Here is a 6,393-nt window from a genome sequence, read left to right on the forward strand (position 1 = left end):
TCAGCCCCTAAAGTAATAATTAACAATTTTTACAACGGAAGTGATTCAATCAAAAACCAACTTTAGCTCGATAATAATTTTCCTATTGTCACTGTGAAGCTGCTTTGAAACAATATGTGTTGTGAAAAGCGTTATATACAGTGGGTACGGAAAGTATGCAGACCCCCTTAAATTTTTCACTCTTTGTTATATTGCAGCCATTTGCTAAAATCATTTAAGTTCATTTTTTTCCTCATTAATGCACACACAGCACCCCATATTGACAGAAAAACACAGAATTGTTGACATTTTTGCAGATTTATTAAAAAAGAAAAACTAAAATATCACATGGTCCTAAGTATTCAGACCCTTTGCTCAGTATTTAGTAGAAGCACCCTTTTGATCTAATACAGCCATGAGTCTTTTTGGGAAAGATGCAACAAGTTTTTCACACCTGGATTTGGGGATCCTCTGCCATTCCTCCTTGCAGATCCTCTCCAGTTCTGTCAGGTTGGATGGTAAACATTGGTGGACAGCCATTTTTAGGTCTCTCCAGAGATGCACAATTGGGTTTAAGTCAGGGCTCTGGCTGGGCCATTCAAGAACAGTCATGGAGTTGTGGTGAAGCCACTCCTTCGTTATTTTAGCTGTGTGCTTAGGGTCATTGTCTTGTTGGAAGGTAAACCTTCGGCCCAGTCTGAGGTCCTGAGCACTCTGGAGAAGGTTTTCGTCCAGGATATCCCTGTACTTGGCCGCATTCATCTTTCCCTCGATTGCAACCAGTCGTCCTGTCCCTGCAGCTGAAAAACACCCTCACAGCATGATGCTGCCACCACCATGCTTCACTGTTGGGACTGTATTGGACAGGTGATGAGCAGTGCCTGGTTTTCTCCACACATACTGCTTAGAATTAAGGCCAAAAGGTTCTATCTTGGTCTCATCAGACCAGAGAATCTTATTTCTCACCATCTTGGCAAACTCCATGTGGGCTTTCATGTGTCTTGCACTGAGGAGAGGCTTCTGTCGGGCCACTCTGCCATAAAGCCCCGACTGGTGGAGGGCTGCAGTGATGGTTGACTTTCTACAACTTTCTCCCATCTCCCGACTGCATCTCAGGAGCTCAGCCACAGTGATCTTTGGGGTCTTCTTTACCTCTTTCACCAAGGCTCTTCTCCCCCGATAGCTCAGTTTGGCCGGTTTTTCCTCAGTTTCTTCCATTTAAGGATTATGGAGGCCACTGTGCTCTTAGGAACCTTAAGTGCAACAGAAATTTTTTTGTAACCTTGGCCAGATCTGTGCCTTGCCACAATTCTGTCTCTGAGCTCTTCAGGCAGTTCCTTTGACCTCATGATTCTCATTTGCTCTGACATGCACTGTGAGCTGTAAGGTCTTATATAGACAGGTGTGTGGCTTTCCTAATCAAGTCCAATCAGTATAATCAAACACAGCTGGACTCAAATGAAGGTGTAGAACCATCTCAAGGATGATCAGAAGAAATGGACAGCACCTGAGTTAAATATATGAGTGTCACAGCAAAGGGTCTGAATACTTAGGACCATGTGATATTTCAGTTTTTCTTTTTTAATAAATCTGTAAAAAGGTCAACAATTCAGTGTTTTTCTGTCAATATGGGGTGCTGTGTGTACATTAATGAGGAAAAAAATGAACTTAAACGATTTTAGCAAATGACTGCAATATAACAAAGAGTGAAAAATTTAAGGGGGTCTGAATACTTTCCGTACCCACTGTAAATGAAGATGACTTGACTTGACTTTAATGCAAGAATTAAAATGCTATTTCTATAATAGAAATAGCATCACCATTACTATTGTTCATACTTGGGTCCACCACATAGCAATCACCCACAATCCTCTTAAATAGGATTTGCACAAGTATCATTTTATTGAGAAAATGTAAAAACCTAGTTATTATTACCATTGCTGATAAAAATTTTCATTATCATTGTTGATATATCTGGACATTTGAGTTCACACATTAGGTTGCTGATAAAAATCTTTCATTATTATTATATATGACTTTATATTCCTTATTAATTTGAAAATAAAGAACTTTTTTTTTCAAAGTCATTTGTGTCCACACACACAAAGGCAAAAAATATGAGTCGATCTCCCTGAAGAGACCTGTTTTTATCCAGTTCATCAGGGATGATACAAACACACAGGAATTCAGGTCACATATACACACAGCGTTTAATCTTACACAGACAGTCGATAGGCGTCTTTAAGCAGGTTAGGGACGGTATAAAAATAAAAGCTGTTTTGCCTACCACAGAAAAGCTGATCTGCTTGATCTTTACCAACAACAGCGACTTATAGGATTAAGGATATTACAGAGGAGAAATTACAAAACGAGCATCATACCTGCACAGACAGGTATAATGGAAATTAGTACAGAAAACATTTAGATGTACATTATTGATAATGACACTAAACAAAACATTTTAAACTGGAGGCAAATCCATTTAGATTGTTGGTAGTTTGAATATGTTAATAGACTAAAAAGTGTAAACCACATGACCAAAACTAAGCACATGCTGTAGCAGGTCTTTGACCTTCATGTGTGACTACAGTATGCTTTGTCTTCAGTGAAACTGTAATGTCTCTGGACTCTGGACTGCACACAGAAACCCAAACAGGAGGACCAAATATTTACTTAAATCTTCTCTATTTCCTCCTGCAACATAAACTACAAAATCAACCCTCTTTTCCCACTAAAATACCTGATTAAAAAAGGCCAAGCAGTTATAATTCAAAACCCCATTAGACTGAGAGAGAGCAACACAAACCAGAAGCTACATGACATCAGATCTTTTCAACATCAGAACATGATCAATCTGGTTTATGAAAGTGATGATGAACAGTAGCTTCCTCAAAGAAGTCTTAAAGAGCCAAATTACTACACATCTGCAAAAATAAAATGCTGAAGGATGTTTTGGGTTATGTAAGTTAAAGACAAATATTTTTGGTTTTATTATGATCTTTTTTAAACTCCTGTCTTGAACTTGCATATGTGCAGGATACTAAAATGACTGTTTACATTGAGGAAAAACCACAGGAATTATGTCTGTAACTCAGAACCAGACATTCACCCACGCAAATCGGTGTGCACACCAATAAAAAGATATTTTAAAACACAGCTAACACATCTTTGCACTGAAAAATTAATATAAACACTTAAGCAAAAGCATGAGCAGCACGTTTCTGCTTTAAAGGCGCAGTAAGTGATTTCTGAAAAACGCTGTTGAAAACAAACTTGTAGCCAATCAGCAGTAGTGGGCGTATATATTCATGATGGGGGAGGAGAGTGAGCTGCGCAAGAGGGAGATTTGAAGAAAGACATTACAAAAGAGAAAAGGTCAGAGGAGTATCACTGGAAAAAGAAGCGTTATGATCAGGCAAGAGCTTTAGGACCTGTGTTAATATTAGAAAAGCTTTCCGGAGCTGGAGAGACCTCAGTGGGAAGGCCTGAAAACAGACGCAGAGGTTGCATTGTTTCTGCTTATACATGAGTAACATTGGTTTGAGTGTGTGTTGTTGGCGACTAACAACAAACTCTTGCTTGTATTTACTCATGTACTGTATGCTCATTTTTTGTTCTTATCGTTCATCATCTTCCCTTTATTTTTTTGCGAAGCTTTATTTTGCTTAATTTCTGCTATGATTAAAAGACATCCACTGTAGCTTGGGGGTGGAGGGGTATGTTTGTTTGGGTTGATCTCACATATCAACAGTGTTAAAGATTTACAGAAATCGCTTACTGCACCTTTAAGCCCTTCAGAATGCCTTATTATTAAACTGTCAGATGTTTTTAATTTTGTGACAAACACTTTCTAATTCTGATGACCTTATTTGATGAGCTTACTATTTTTTCCTGAAAACTATATTTTTGTATTTTCAAACACCACATTTCATTGTGTAATGTCTCTTGAAAGATGTTTTTATTAATAGTTTTTATGAATAATATTAAATTACCTTTATTTTTTTAAATTTATGTTTTATATTACCTTTTATATTTTCAGTTTTCCTTTTAATTTTAGATTAGGTTTTAGTATTTTCATTATGTGCTTTTGTCATTTTTATTAGTCTGTACTTTTTTAACATTTCTATTATTTATTTAATTTTTATTTCAGTTTTAGTAATTACTTCTTATTTTATTTCAGTTAGTTGCCAGTGCAACATTTCAAATATTTTTCAATATTTCAAGTTCAATATTTCATCTAATATTTATCATTTATTTTATTTCAGCTATATTTCAATTAACCAAAAAAAAAAAAAAATGTAGTTTTAGTCAACAAAAATCATGATTCTTTGAGAGCTAAAACAAAGAATTAGTTTCTTTATACACAGTCGCTCTTCCACTCTTCTCATTCTCCCCTATGCCATTATAAGTGCCTGAGTGCAGTGCACTGGGTGTCTGTGTTAACATCAAGGACTCATCATGAGGAATCTCATAACAACATGTTTGGGTCCTCACATTCACACAGATAATAAACACTCACACCAGCAGTGAGTTTGTGTGTTCTCACACTCTTTTGAGAATCTCATGCAGGGTCATGACCTGAAACAGTCTCCATTTGTTCTCTCTTTATTTTAGTTAGTTTCCCCTTCTCACTTAGCAAAGGTGTATTTTAATTCTATTGTAAGCAATAAACTCTGCAATCCCAACCCGGAAACTTTAGAATGACTAAACCCTAACCCTAAACCCCACAACATAAACACAATTCACCGCCCTAATCCTCCTAAATGTTGACAAAATTCACAAAATTCAATGGCATATATATATATATATATATATATATATATATATATATATATATATATATATATATATATATATAGTACAGTCCAAAAGTTTGGAACCACTAAGATTTTTAATGTTTTTAAAAGAAGTTTCGTCTGCTCACCAAGGCTACATTTATTTAATTAAAAATACAGTAAAAACAGTAATATTGTGAAATATTATTACAATTTAAAATAACTGTGTACTATTTAAATATATTTGACAAAGTAATTTATGCAAAGCTGAATTTTCAGCATCGTTACTCCAGTCTTCAGTGTCACATGATCCTTCAGAAATCATTCTAATATGCTGATTTGCTGCTCAATAAACATTTATGATTATTTTCAATGTTGAAAACAGTTGTGTACTTTTTTTTTCAGGATTCCTTGATGAATAGAAAGTTCAAAAGAACAGCATTTATCTGAAATACAAAGCTTCTGTAGCATTATACACTACCGTTCAAAAGTTTGGGGTCAGTAAGAATTTTTATTTTTATTTTTTTTGAAAAGAAATTAAAGAAATTAATACTTTTATTCAGCAAGGATGCATTAAAGACATTTATAATGTTACAAAAGATTAGATTTCAGATAAACGCTGTTCTTTTGAACTTTCTATTCATCAAATAATCCTGAAAAAAAATATTGTACACAAATATTTTGTACAATTGTACACATTAAATGTTTCTTGAGCAGCGGATCAGCATATTAGAATGATTTCTGAAGGATCATGTGACACTGAAGACTAGAGTAATGATGCTGAAAATTCACAGGAATAAATTACTTTGTGAAATATATTCAAATAGAAAACAGTTATTTTAAATTGTAATAATATTTCACAATAGTACTGTTTTTACTGTATTTTTAATTAAATAAATGTAGCCTTGGTGAGCAGACGAAACTTCTTTTAAAAACATAAAAAATCTTAGTGGTACTTTTGGACTGTACTGTATATATATATATATATATATATATATATATATATATATATATATATATATAGATAGATAGATAGATAGGCTATATATTTTTAAGTTGTAGACATTTTAATGACTAAAAAACACAGTGAATGCAAAACACAAGTGATGATAAAGTTGGGAAAAATAAAATGCAGAAAATAAAGTCTTTCCCAGTTTTCCATAATATGTGCAGATGATCTATGATTTGGCAACACTGCACAGTTATTCCAGTCCACTCTCTCACTTACTGCGTTCTCAATTTGTAGTACATGCGCAAAAGTGACGCCTGAGACCCCTCTCCAGGGGCCGGTTGCATAAACTGTCAAGTTAGTCATCAATATTTTTTTCTTTAAGACTGTTCACAACTTGTTAAAGTCAGTAATATAAAAAAGTATTTTGGTCTAATTTGATACCGCAAAAAAATAAGACTGATTACCCCCAACTAAATGCTAGTTGGTCAAAAAACAGTCTTGACATAAAAACTATGCATATGCAACTGGCCCTCTTTTCAGCACACAGCGAATGAACCAATTCTACTACAGTGAAGGCTTGTTTTATGAATATTAATCACGTAACGTGACGTTTGCCTAATACGCCTACGTGATTGGCTGCAACACAAAACCTGTCATAGAGAAGGCTTGGTTTGTTAATATTAATTT

Source organism: Megalobrama amblycephala, linkage group LG10 (assembly GCF_018812025.1).
Source record: "Megalobrama amblycephala isolate DHTTF-2021 linkage group LG10, ASM1881202v1, whole genome shotgun sequence".
Classification (NCBI taxonomy): domain Eukaryota; kingdom Metazoa; phylum Chordata; class Actinopteri; order Cypriniformes; family Xenocyprididae; genus Megalobrama; species Megalobrama amblycephala.